Raw genomic sequence first — 14715 nt, forward strand, 5'->3', positions numbered from 1 at the left:
CTCCGGCGATTATCCCTTCTGGAAGAGGGTTACCAAGTGCAGTCACCTCCTGCGCTTTCAGGTGGACTCCCAACAGCTGCATAGAGGCCAAATATGTGGCTTTACTTCGGGGTGTTTTAGCCACCTGAAATCACCCAGGGAAGGTGTTGGGAATTTTTTTCTAGGAGTGTGGTGAATCTTTGGAACTTTTCCACCATAAATGAGGAAGTGAGTATTTGAAAAATTTAAGATTTACTGAAGTTTCTTGATCAGCAACTGGGTGAAAGGTTGCCATGAGTATGTAGGAAATGTAACGTTGAAATTTTATTTAGATCAACTGCAATCATATTGAATGATAGAGCAAGGTTTAGGAACCACAATTCCTGCTCCAGTTCTGAATATGTATGTCATGCATATTTGACTGATATTAATCTATGCTGCAATTTAAATGAAACTTGATATGTTTTCAGAATGATCAGGTGATAATCGGAAGAAAGATCAATTTTGCTTCTGACGGTTGATTTTAAAAAAAATCTTGTTTACAGAGGAATTGCTTTCCACTTTTCAGCCAGGCCTAATACATTTTTCCAATCTTCCCCTTTTTTTTTTAATCCTACACCATTGTACCCTGTAGTGCTGCCTCTGACAAGGCTTTCTCCATATGGTGAGTTCAGGAGAAGCGGACACCAGATTAAAACCACAGACACAAGATCACGTATATGATTATGTATGGTTTTTAGTCTGCAGGCATATAACAGCACAATCAAGGAATTTTGCTGCTACATGGGCAGTCTAAAAAGTAATGTGCAGGAATTTTGAGTCAATTCCTACACTGCCATATATCCTGCAGGACTCCTACAACTTTTTGGAGGAAGCCTGCTGGGTAAATCGTACCGGAAAAATATGTTGACGGTCAACCATTCTGCCCATCCAACCACTGGGATTTTTGCACTCGGGTACTTGCAGTCTAAAAAGGCACCCAGTGTGAATGACTACACGGGCAGAAATTGTTAATTTTTTATGCAATTTTTCCCAACATTGCCATTTACACAATGGCAGATCTTTGACAAAGTTAGTGAAGAAATCACATTTCCTTCCATGCCCTTTCATGTTTCAACTTCTATTATTTTTGATGCTGTCGATAGTGGTCAAGTATAGACCAGGCAACCATTTTGTTCTTTTTCCATTTCCCTAAAAGGCTGCTGCAGCGTTAACTGGTTCACTGAAAGGGCCTATTCATATCCAGAAGGCGCCTCGTTGCGCCTCTGTGTCTGATGGAGACGGGATGACTGGTACCGTAGCGTCACCTGTCATAAGTATGCTGGCCGTCTTCTCTACCCATAATTCCCCCATGCAGATGGAACCGCTGTTCCAGCTATGTGGGGGAATAATGGATAGGGAAGACTGCCTTTGCTATGCTGCATTTTGAGCCGCAGAGAGCGGCCCTGGTGCAGGAGTGGCCAGCCAGGCTGTCACAGCCTCTGCTGGCTGCCCCTCCCCAGCAGAGTGGGGATCTGTCAGGCACTGGAGAGTTGGGTTGCATGTTGATGGAGTCATCAGCTCGCTCCCAGGTAGCTGCTTACAGCGGTTGCATATTCAGGTGCGTTGGTGGAGCACCATGCACTGCCGATTATCCCTTCCGGAGGAGGGTTGATGTCAGCGCCTCGGAGGCGCTTCTGCTGCATTCAGGTGAGTATGTCTTTAGTCGCAAGGAGGGAGATTATGTGGCTTTAGAAGGGGGTGTTGAGTTCACCTGAAAGAGACAAAAGGAGAGGACATACTTCAGTAATGTATCAGAGAAACACGATAGGTTACAGATGCTGTGATTGTAGTAAAAACCTGAAATGTTGGAGGAACTGGTTTATTCAGCATCTAGGATTTTTTTTGGGGGAAAAAAAATTCCAACATTTTGAGCCTGAGTCCTTCTTCAAAGAAAAATCAGTAAAGGCAGAAGCGGGATATAACAGGAAGGCTCAGAATTCAAAGAATAAAAGGTGTTAATTGGATGTGATAAGGGTGTAGGTGGAATTTATCATGTCTGTCTTACCAACAATCGAGAGATGAGGTGGGGGAAGGGGAAAATTTTTAATGAAAGTCAGAGAAGTCGATAGTAATGCCATCTGGTTGGAGGATGCCCAGTCGGAAGATAAGATGGTGTTCCTCAAATTTACAGGTGGTCTCAGTCTGGCAAAACATTAAACCATGAACAGACATGTCAGCAAGGGAGTGGGAGGAGAATTGAAACAGGTGGCCACTGGGGGAACAATATTAATTCAGTGGACAGAGTGGAGTTGCTCAACAAAGTGATCTCCCAATCTGTGTCGTCTCTCCGATGTAGAGGAGAACACCGTGAGAGCACCGGATGCAGTAGATGTCCCCTGCAGATTCACGTGAAATGTTGCTTGGAAGGACTGTTTGGTGAATGGTGCTGAGGGAGTAGGTGTGGGCACAGGTGAAACATCTCCTACGATCTCAGGGTTAGGTCCCAAGTGGACGATTGGTGGGGAGGCAGGAGTGGACAAGGGTATCATGGAGGGAGCAGACCCTGGGGAAGGTGGAGAGGGGGATATGTATCTGGTGGTGGAATCACGTAGTAGGTCGTGGAAATGGCAGAGAAGGATGTGGTGACTGGTGGGCTGGTAGTTGAGGACCAGAGGAATCCTGTCGTTGCTGCTTGTGGGGACTGGGGGGAGGGGGGTGCAGGGCAGATGTACAGGTAAAGGAGGATATGCGGGTGAGTGCCAAATTGATGGTGGTAGTCACATTGTTTAAAGGAGGCGGCCATCTCTGATGATCTGGCATGGACATCCTCATCCTGGGTGCAGATGCGACAGTGTCAGAGGAATTGAGAGAATGGAATGGAATCCTTCCGGGGACAGGGTGGGAAGTGGTGTAGTCGAGGTAGCTGTGGGAATTGGTGGGTTTATAGAAGATGTCTGTCGAGAGTTTGTCTCCTGAGATGGAGACAGAGATATCGAGGAAGGGAGACTGTTGCTAGAGATCAACTAAGTGAGTTTGAAGTCAGGATGGAAGTTGGCAGCAAAGTGAATGAAGTAATTGAGCTCTTCATGGGTACATGAAGCAGCACCAAAGTAGTCATCGAAGAGTTGAGGGACCTTGCCTGTGCAAGCTTGTAGTATGGATTGCTCCACGTAGCCAACAAAAAGACAGGCATAGATGGGGCCCTTGTGGGTACCCACGGCTATTCCTTTCACCTGGAGAAAGTGTGATGAAGATTAGGACAAGTTCTGTCACCCAGAGGAGGGTGGCATGTCTTGCCAACATGTCTGTCCATGGTCTCCTACTGTCAGACTGAAACCACCTGTAAATTGGAGGAACAACACCTCATCTCTGACTCTGCACCCTCCAACCGGATGACATTAATATCGAGTTTTCTGGCTTTCGTTAAAATCTCTCCCCAGTGATCCACCCCCTTGCTACCCGTCTTCCTGTCTCCTTTTGCACCTAGACCCTTATCACATCCAATTACCACCTTTTGTTGCTTTGGATTCCTCCCCCATTGTTTGAATTCTGAGACTTTGTTATTATCTGTTTCTGGCTTTTCTGATTTTTTTTTTCCCTTTCAGGCCCAAAACGTCGGCTATATATTTTTTGTCAAAAAAAATCCTAGATGCAAAATAAACCAGCTGAGTTCCTCCAGCATTTTGATTATTACTTACTCAGTTGAAAGTTGAACAATTTACATTGTTTACAGACCAGTTTCTGACTAGACACTGTTGAAATAGATGCAGATAGTTGGAAGTTGCCCTGTTATTTTCAGGGAAGAGAGCAATGGATATTAATGGGATACCTTGTGAATCTATGGAAACACAAATGACCATTTGACTGAGATGGGTGAGAATCAAATATGGTGGGGGCCGCTGTGGGAAACTGCAACCAGTACAGGAAAAGGATTGTTTGGAGTAAAAGTAAATGTTTAATCTGAAATATCCAGTTTTTTGTTCTCGGAGGAAGTGCCTTCCTCTGTTTAGTTTAAGATGATGTGCATGTTTTTTGTTAATGTATGCCCCGAACAGTCTGCCAGGAGTAGTGGTGGAAGCAAATATGACAGTAGAAATCAAGGCTTCTAGATAGGTATATGTTGGTGATAGAGGGATGTGGGCAATAGAGGGATATGGCTTGCATGAAAGCAGGAGAGTTTTAGGTTAACGTGGGCATCATATTTGGTGCAGACACTGGTCTGCAGAGCCTGTTCCTGTATTGTACTACATGTTCTCAGTGCGAGTTAATTTTATCTGGGTGGTTTGCACAGCGCTATTACAGCACCAGCGATCCAGGTTTGAATCCAGTGCTGTCTGTAATGAGTTTGTATGATTTCCCCTTGTCTGCGTGGGATTCCTCTAGGTTCTCCAGTTTCCTCCCACCCTCCAAAAACATACGGGGGCTGTAGGTTGTTTGGTTTATTTGGGGGGGTCATGGGCTTGTGGGCGGAAATGGCCTGTTACCATGCTGTATGTCTAAAATCTAAATTGTTAATGTTGAATGTTGCTATTGTGTTTAGGTTAACTAGTTTTTAATTTAGTGGTTAATCTCTCCATTCTTTAAAAAAACAAATAATGTTTGGAATCTTGCATCCTCTGGCCCAACACAAAGGAGGGATGGAAAATTGTGGCTGGAGCTTTTACAATTTTTGTTTGTGGTTTGGTGACTAATGTGAGATACATTCCAAATGGACTTTGACAACTGCTTACCTCTTAAATATATTGTGTTGTTTTTCTCTTTCAAACAGATCTGTTTGGTATTCCTCCCATTTATTGACAGTTCTGCTTGTTGAAGATGAATGGCAAATTCTTATCCAATATCTCAGCCATACCTTTCAGATCAGTGTACTTTTAGTTTTAGTTGACCACTTACTTTGATAGTCCTTGTCAAAATAGTAAAAGATTTATGTCTTCAGGTTAGAGGCAGAGTTGCTTGAGGGTTATGGAGAGAACAAAGATGTCACTGATATGGTTGCAGGTGGGAATAGATAAGCTGGGTACAGGAAACAAAGTTTGGGTTAATGCGAGATTTAAAGGTGTATTCCATCAACTTTTCTAGAAATAGATCCTGGAGTTTCATTCCATGAAACAAAAAAAAAGCATTCAGATGTTGCTGGCAAGGCTAGCATTAATTTCCATTCCCAAACGCCCTTGACAATGTGTTGGTGAACTGCCATCTTGAATTGGTGCATTCTGTGAAGTGTTCAAACCTGTTTGTTAGGGAATTCCTGCTTTTAGGCAGAAATGGATAAATATTCAGATCAGGATGGAGTGGGATTTGGAGCTGATGGTATGTAGCTGCAGCATCTGTCCAATATGTCGACTCCCACTGGTGTGCTGCAGCAGTTCTCCATTATGTGCAGGGGCAATGTTTAATGTCATTGATTACACACAACATCCAACAGATACCAAGTAATAGGAAGCTAATCTGATTGTGTTCTACCCTCAACTAATCAGTGACTCATCCACGACACTGCTCTGAGAAAACCAGGTTCTTATCTCTCATCAGTTAGTTGCCCTTGTAGATTATCCTTGCAACTGTTGAAGCTGTCCTATGTTTTGTCTATCAGGTAGCACCATAATGGTGGGGGGTATTGAATGTAAGAAGACATTGATTCCTCAAATATTTCCTTTGTTGTTTGTTAGTCTCCAGTAACTTGTTTTTCATCTTTTGTGTACTTTTACATTGTCTTTTGGGAAATATTATTTAGAAACAATTATTTCTTCCAGGCGTGCATGCACCTGTCCATTCAAGGCATCTTGAATTCCCCAACCTAAGCTGGATTATTTGAAATTTCTCCAAGAATCCAGAAGAGTTAAATGCAGTCTGGTAATTTGCAAACATTTGTCATATCACAAAAACAGATGACAATCTCACATTAACCATATAACCATATAGCACTAGACAAATTAACAGAATGGTATAAACAAGGAGGCTTACAATTGCCAAACTTCAAAAATTATTATAGAGCCGCACAATTAAGGTACCTATCAGATTTTTATCAAACAAGGGAAAAACCAGACTGGACGAGACTAGAATTAGATAAAATAGGGGAAAAGATACCTGAACACATATTATATAAATGGGACGAAAAATTGGTACAACATAGAACTTCTCCAGTATTACACCATCTCCTCAATATATGGAAGAAGATTCATGTAGAAAGAAATAAAATAAATTACCAAATACCAAAACTAATATTGACGCAAAATAAGCTACTCCCTTTTACAATAGACAACCTTGCCTTTAGAAAATGGGAAAAAAAAGGGATTAAAAGAATAGAAAATTGTTTTTCAGGAAGTAGATTCTTATCCTTTGAACAAATGAGAGATAAGTACAATATAACGGGAGATACAGCGCTGGCATATTACCAACTGAGATCCTACTTGAAAGATAAATTAGGAAGCAACTTGAGTTTACCAGAGGGAAGTAACCTTGAATATGTGATTACAGATACAATGTTAATCAAAAGATTTATAAAAAATATGTATATTAAACTGCAAGAAAAGGAAAATGAGGAAACAAATGGTAAAACTAAACAAAAATGGGAACAAGATTTAAATATAAAGATAAAAAAGGAAACATGGGAGAAGCTATGCTCTGGAACGATGAGAAATACAATAAATACGAGGCTGCGTATGATACAATATAATTGGTTACACAGACTATACATTACACCGCAAAAGTTAAATAAATGGGACCCAACAGTATCTGATAGATGTTTTCGATGTAAAAAAGAAAGGGGAACAACAATTCATGCAATCTGGACATGTGAGAGAGTAGAAAAATTTTGGGATGATCTCAATCAGATATTAAATAAAATAACAGAAAACAATATACCAAAGAATCCAGAGATCTTTCTCCTAAGTAACATAAAAAATAAAGAATTTGGAATTGACTTGGAGGATGCACAAAAAAGATTTGTTAAGATAGCCCTAGCTGTAGCAAAAAAATGTATTATGTCAACCTGGAAATTGGAAGATAATTTGAAAATACAACAATGGTATATAGAAATGAATAAATGTATTCCATTAGAAAAAATAACATATAGTTTAAGAAATAATATTGAAATATTCGAACAAGTATGGGAGCCTTACATTAAATACAATAGTAAAAACCTACAGGGAACAAACATTACCTAAGTTGATGGAAGGAGAAGAAAAGAAAAGAATGGACTCAGTAGAATTTCTGGTGTATTTTTGTTGAATGACAACATTGTCTAACTGAATTAATGCAACCTAGATTGTATAACTAAAATGGATGAGGGGGGGGGATGGGGGGGTGGCTTGGGAGGAGGGAGGGGGGAGGGAGAAAAAGTCACTGTAAATGTGTGGAAAAGAAAAAGTGTATATCATGGCTATTGTGATTTATGGTGTGAAAAATAAAAAATTAAAAAAAAACCAAAAAAAAAAAAACCATATAACCATATAACCGTTTACAGCACGGAAACAGGCCATGTCTGCCCTTCAAGTCCGTACCGGTTCACTTGAACAACTCCACTAGCTCCTCCGCAAACTCCTGAGGAAGTAGAGGCTTTCTTCCATCTAGAACTTAAATACAGAATTAATAGAACATCACAAGGAATTGAAGAGGAAGAGCGATTGTAACATAATCCAACAAAGTTTTATGAAAGGGAATTGTATTTCATCAACTTATTCAAATTCATTGAAGTAGATTCAGTGGGTAAAGTGGAACTGAGAAATTTCTGTAATTTTCCAAAAGGCATTTGCATTGGTTTATTTTTTAAATTTTATTTATAGCACAGTAGAAGCAAATTCCAGCGATGTGAACATGTGCCGTCTAATTACATGCAAATTAATTTACAATCCCATATGTTTTAAAGGGTGGGAGGAAACTGGAGCACCCGGGAAAGTGCACGCAGATATGGGTAGAATGTACAAACCCAGCCGCTGGCACTGTCTGTAAGTAGTATGTAGAATATGGCGTGTGAAGTGTGTCATGAAGAAGCTTAGCTGGCTAACAATGGTTTTTCAGTTGGTAAGGTATATTATGTGGTGTACAAAGGTGTGAGAGATGGGAAAATTGATCTAAAATTATGAACATGGAAGAAACTAAAGTCCATCAGTAAATGGCTGTAACCAGTACAAACAGGATAAGCTTGGGGGGTTAGGATGCAGGAAAGCAGAGTCAGCACGATTAACATAAGAATCTTCTAGTCTTTGTGACAAGACCATAAGACTAAGATAAGGAGTGGTAAGGAACAATAGAATGTAGGAAGTTGAGGTAGTCTGGATCAGATAAGGGTCTCCTAGCCCTGGACAGAAGTACCAAGTCCTACATATCTAATTAGCTAACCATACACAGATTTCTTTTTTTTCTTTGGCTTGGCTTCGCGGACGAAGATTTATGGAGGGGGTAAAAAGTCCACGTCAGCTGCAGGCTCGTTTGTGGCTCACAAGTCCGATGCGGGACAGGCAGACACGATTGCAGCAGTTGCAAGGGAAAATTGGTTGGTTGGGGTTGGGTGTTGGGTTTTTCCTCCTTTGCCTTTTGTCAGTGAGGTGGGCTCTGCGGTCTTCTTCAAAGGAGGTTGCTGCCCGCCAAACTGTGAGGCGCCAAGATGCACGGTTTGAGGCGTTATCAGCCCACTGGCGGTGGTCAATGTGGCAGGCACCAAGAGATTTCTTTAGGCAGTCCTTGTACCTTTTCTTTGGTGCACCTCTGTCACGGTGGCCAGTGGAGAGCTCGCCATATAACACGATCTTGGGAAGGCGATGGTCCTCCATTCTGGAGACGTGACCCATCCAGCGCAGCTGGATCTTCAGCAGCGTGGACTCGATGCTGTCGACCTCTGCCATCTCGAGTACTTCGACGTTAGGGGTGTAAGCGCTCCAATGGATGTTGAGGATGGAGCGGAGACAACGCTGGTGGAAGCGTTCTAGGAGCCGTAGGTGGTGCCGGTAGAGGACCCATGATTCGGAGCTGAACAGGAGTGTGGGTATGACAACGGCTCTGTATACGCTTATCTTTGTGAGGTTTTTCAGTTGGTTGTTTTTCCAGACTCTTTTGTGTAGTCTTCCAAAGGCGCTATTTGCCTTGGCGAGTCTGTTGTCTATCTCATTGTCGATCCTTGCATCTGATGAAATGGTGCAGCCGAGATAGGTAAACTGGTTGACCGTTTTGAGTTTTGTGTGCCCGATGGAGATGTGGGGGGGCTGGTAGTCATGGTGGGGAGCTGGCTGATGGAGGACCTCAGTTTTCTTCAGGCTGACTTCCAGGCCAAACATTTTGGCAGTTTCCGCAAAGCAGGACGTCAAGCGCTGAAGAGCTGGCTCTGAATGGGCAACTAAAGCGGCATCATCTGCAAAGAGTAGTTCACGGACAAGTTTCTCTTGTGTATTGGTGTGAGCTTGCAGGCGCCTCAGATTGAAGAGACTGCCATCCGTGCGGTACCGGATGTAAACAGCGTCTTCATTGTTGGGGTCTTTCATGGCTTGGTTCAGCATCATGCTGAAGAAGATTGAAAAGAGGGTTGGTGCGAGAACACAGCCTTGCTTCACGCCATTGTTATACATATGAAATTAGCCAACCCTAGATAGAATGAGTCAACTCTGCATATCAAGAGACTGTAGCCCTGAGAATCAGGAAGGTGTGAATAAGGACAATGACATGATGGGGCACCCACAGGATACCCACTGGTCCTCCAAGTGTACTGAAACTGCACGTAGGCAGGAAGGATTACCTATGCCCAACCCATCCAGGGGGCAGAAGAATGTAAGGGGGGAGGGCACTCTGATACTGAAATTGACTGTATAAATGTTGGGTGAGCCCCAGTGTATGTGTGTATTCCCAGGGTAAGGGGAAGCACCCAACTTTGCATTGTTGTAGTAATAAATGTTCTTTGTTCTCAATTTTTGTCTCGAGCAATTTCTTTAAAGGTACGTTAATTTCTAACAAAGGGGATTGGTGCTGGGAACTCTGCAATTTGTACAAATGATGGATAAAGTCAACAAAGGTGTGGTCTCTAAATTTGTTTATTTCATAAAGATTGATAGAAAGGAAGTTGTGACATAAGGAAACTCTCAAAAAATAAATATTTGAAGAGAAAGAACAAATACAAAGTATAGCATGAGAAATGTGCAATTGCTCATTTTGGCGGAGCAAATTTAAAAAGAGCCTGTTTTCTAAATGGTGAAAGATTGCAGACGTGTCTAGATATGTAGTGCATGAATTTGCAAAACAAGGACTTGCAAGTACAGCATGTCATTGGTGAAGCCAGAAATGTTGTTTACTGTGAGAGGAATTTATTACATTTGTTGGGAAGTATGTTTCACATGTAGAGGGCATGGGTGAGAATTCATCTGGGTTACTGTGCATAGGAAGGATGTTAATGTCCGGATACGTCAAGTCAGGCCCAGTGATGGGCCTTCACTATCAAAGGGCCATTCCAGTTTGGGAAAGTTGTGAATTTTCGGAACTGTTATCATGGGGTAAAAAATAACCAGCAAAGGTGTGACCGTAGGAAAGGCGGGGAGGTGGGAGGGCGACAAAGCTGACAGGCAGTGACTGACCTCTGCGTCTGTAAAGAATGCAGCTTTGTTCATTTGAACCTGCTGTTTTGTGGTGCTGGCAGCAGTGTGCATTGGTTTTTGAGATTTCTAAATGTTGCAAGCGAGTCAAGATAATACTGAAGCAGAAAGTGTCTGACTTTGTTGTCAGTGAGTTTGATTTGGACTTGTTTTTAACCAAAAATAGGTCATAGTTAAATTGCAGCAATACTTTCTGCTTGTGCCTTCAATTTCTAAATATTCAACCTTAATGTGCAAACAGGTTTTTGATTTTTTTTTGCAAGAGTGATCCTGGAAATGGATAAGGATCCAATCACTCTTGGGGCAGGAGCAGCACCAGTTAGATACAGATGAATGAATTTGTGGGATGTATAATGGCATGGATTGAGCATTGGTTAACTGACAGAAGACAGAGTCAGGATAAATGGGTGTTTTTCTGATTGACAGACAGTGGTAAGTGGGGTGCCACAGGGGTCATGCTAACCCTGCAACTGTTCACCATTTACATTGAAGATTTGGAAGAGGGGACAGTGTAATGTAGCCAAGTTTGCAAATGATAATAAATTGAGTGGAAAAGCAAATTGTACAGAGGATGTGGAGAGGCTGCAGAGGATATAGTTAAGTTAGGTGAGTGGGCACCTAATGGAGTACAACGTTAGTAAATTCAAGGTCATCCACTTTGGTTGGAAAAATAGAAGAACAGATTATTATTTAATGGTGAAAGACTGCAACGTGGTGTTGAGCAAAAAGTTGGGTTGCAGGTACAACAGGTTATTAAGAAGGCAAATGAAATGTTGGCCATTGCTAGAGGAATTGAATTCAAGCATAGGAAGATCATGTTACAATTATACAAGGTACTGATGAGACCACATCTGGAGTACTGCATGTAGTTCTGGTCTCCATACTTGAGGAAAGATATACTGGCCTTGGAGGCAGCCAGAGAAGGTTCACGATGTTGATCCCGGAGATGAGGGGGTGGACCTACGAGAAGAGACTAAATCACCTGGGTTGATACTCACTCGAATTCAGAAGAATGAGAGGAGATCTTATAGAAACAAATAAAATTATAGAGGCAGGAAAATTGTTTTCACTGGTAGGTGAGACCAGAACTCGGGGACACAGCCTCAAGATTCAGGGGAGTAGATTAGGACAGAGATGAAAAACACTTTCCCAGAGAGTAGGGACTCTGGAATTCACTGCCCAGGGAAGCAGTTGAGGCTACTTCATTAAACATATTTAAGGTTCAGTTAGCTAGATTTTGCATAAGGAATTGAGGGATATGAGGAAAAGGCAGGTAGGTGGGGTTGAGTCAATGGTCAGATCAGCCATGATATTAAATGGCGGTGCAGGCTCAATGGCTGGATGGCCTCCTCCTGCTCCTATTTCTTATGTTCTTATTCCAATAAAGCATCCTCTGCACTGTGTTGTCACAGTGGATTTGACCTCAGGTAGGGATAGTAGAATCATAGAACAGAGAGTCATTTGAGCAACAGTTCAGCAAAAAATTGGTTAATGTACAAGAAACAGTACAGGAAGTTATATGGGTGGAACTGAGGAACAGGAAAGGTATAACCACACTAATGAGGTTGTATTATTGACTGCCTAATAGTCAGCAAGAATGAATAAATATGTTGACAGCTGGAGGAGACACAAGGTTGTGATAGAAGGAGATTTTTACTTTCCACATTGACTGGGGCTCCCATACTATAAAATGTCTGGAAGGCTTGGAGTTTTTTCATGTGTGTTCAGGAAAGTTTTCTAAATCAATACATAGAGATACCAACTGGAGAGAGTGCAATGCTCAATCTATTGCAAATCAAGACAGGACAGGTGACAGAAATATGTGAAGGGGAAATTTTTAGGTCCAGTGATCATAGTGCCATTAGTTTAAAGTTAATTGTGGATAACCATAATTATGGATAGCCATGGGGAACCTTGGTTTTCAAGGGATATTGGGGACCTGGTTAAGAAGAAGTTTATAGCAGGTATAGGTAACAAGGAGCCTTGAAAGACGTACTTGTAGAGCATAAAAATGCAAGAAAAATCTTAAGAAGGAAATCAGCAGGGCTAAAAGAAGACATGAGGTTGCTTTGGCAGACAATTTGAAGGAAAATCCTAAGGTTTTCTACAGGTATATTAAGAGCAAAAGGATAGCAAGGAACAAAATTGGTCCCCTTGAAGATCAGAGTGGTCAACTATATATGGAGCCAGAAAGTATGGGTGAGACCTTGAATGGGTTTTTGCAGCAGTATTTACTCAGGAAACTAGTGTAGAGTCAAGGGAAGTAATGAAACCAAACAGTGAGATAATGGAAACGATACAGATTAACGAGGAGGAGGTGTTGACTTAAAGGAAATAAGGGATGATAAATCCTCAGGGCCTGACCATATATTTCCCTCTGATCTTGAGGAAAGCTGGTGTAGAAATTGCAGGGGTCTTGGCAGAAATATTTAAAACATCCTTAGCCACGGATGATGGCTTGATGGCTGGAGGATTGGAGGGAAGCTCATATTGTTCCATGGATTAAAAATAGCCCCTAAAAGTCACCCAGGAAATCACAGGTTGGTGAGCCTGAAGTCAGTAGTTGGTAAATCAGTGGAAGGTGTCTTAAGAGATTGACTATTCAAGTATTTGGATAGCTAGAGATTGATTAGGGTATCAACATAGCTTTGTGTGTGGTACGTTGAATTTAACCATTCTGAGAGTTTTTCTTGAGGAGGTTACCAGGAAAATTGATGAAGGAAAGGCTGGGAATGTTGTCTATATAGACTTTAGTAAGATCTTTGACAAGGTTACACAAGGGAGGTTAGTTAGGAAGGTTCAGATGCTCAGTATTCACGGTGAGGTGGTACACTGCATTCAACATTGGCTCTACGAAGCTAGAGAGTGGTACAGGTACACAATCCTTTATCTGGACATCTAAAATCCAGAAAGCTCCAAAATCCGGCAAATGGGGCAGGAGACTGGCAGCACGAGTCGGGTGGGAAACCGGCAGCGTGAGTTTGGAGGGTGAGGGGGAAAGGCAGCACAAGCCGGGTGGGCAAGGGGGGGGGGGAACTGGCAGCGTGAGTTGGGCAGATGAGGGGGGGGTAGATGGCAGCACAACTGAAAGGGGGTGGGGGTGGATACAGCAGCACAATTCGGGTGGGTTTAAATCTGGCTTTCCGAAATCTGGAAAAATCCAAAATTTGGAGCACACTGTTCCCCAAGGGTACCGGATAAAGGATTGTGTACCTGTAATTGATTATTGCTTTTCAGACTGGAGGCCTGTGACTAGTGTATCAGGGATCAGTACTGGGATGATTGTTGTTTGTCATCTATATCGATGATCTGGATGATAATGTGGTAAATTGGATCAGCAAATTCGCATATGACGTAGTGGTTAATGCAATGCCTTTACAGCACCAGCAATTGGGACCAAACCTGGCTTCGAATCCTGCGCTGTCTGTAAGGAGTTTATACATTCTTGTGCTTTCTGTGTGGGTTTTCTCCAGGGGGTCCGATTTCTTCCAACCCTTCAAAAAGATGTACCAGGGTGTAAGTTAGGAGGCTTGGACTCGAAGGGCTGAATTGGCCTGTAACAGTGCTGTATGTCTAAAATTTAAATTTAAAATAAATCAAAGATTGGAGGCATTGTGGACAGCGAACAGAGGGATCTGGTCCAGCTGGAAAAATTAGCTGAAAAATGGGAGATAGAATTTAATGCAGACAAGTATGAGGAATTGCATTTTAGAAGGATACACACAGGTAAATGGTTGGGCACTGAGGGTGCGGAAGAACAGCGGGATCTGCGAATACAGATACATAATTCTCTGAAAGTGGCATCACAGGTAAATGGGGTTGTAAAGAGAGCTTTTGGCATATTGGCCTTCATAAATCAAAGTATTGAGTAAAGGAGTTGGGATGTTATGTTAAAGATGTAGAAGACATTAGTGAGGCCAGATTTGGAGTATTGTGTGCAGCTTTGGCCAGCTGACAGGAAAGATGTCCATAAGATTGAAAGAGTGCAGAGAAGATTTACTAGGATGTTGCTGGGACTTCAGGACATAAGTTACAAGAAAATGTTAAACAGGTTAGGTCTAAATTCCCTGGAGTATAGAAGAATGAGGGGAGATTTTATCAATGTTTTTAAGATTCAGCAAGTTCTGACAGTTAATGTAGGTAGGTTGTTTTAAGATACAAAACAGAGGACATGAATTAAGGG

At 42.0% G+C, this 14715-nt stretch overlaps 1 protein-coding gene and 1 long non-coding RNA gene across 7 annotated transcripts in view; one reads left to right on the forward strand and one right to left on the reverse strand.

The window, feature by feature from the left end:
• abcc3 (ATP-binding cassette, sub-family C (CFTR/MRP), member 3) overlaps positions 1 to 14715 on the forward strand; it is a 133270-nt gene that overhangs the window by 13333 nt on the left and 105222 nt on the right. The gene's annotated exons all lie outside the window — the stretch shown is intronic.
• On the reverse strand, positions 43 to 14026 carry LOC138756609 (uncharacterized). The gene is made up of 4 exons (XR_011353191.1): positions 13935 to 14026; positions 7461 to 7532; positions 4692 to 4974; positions 43 to 1732 (listed from the first exon to the last, which is right to left on the reverse strand). It is a non-coding gene; the product is annotated as an uncharacterized lncRNA (long non-coding RNA).

This window comes from Narcine bancroftii, chromosome 3, assembly GCF_036971445.1.
Source record: "Narcine bancroftii isolate sNarBan1 chromosome 3, sNarBan1.hap1, whole genome shotgun sequence".
Classification (NCBI taxonomy): Eukaryota; Metazoa; Chordata; class Chondrichthyes; order Torpediniformes; family Narcinidae; genus Narcine; species Narcine bancroftii.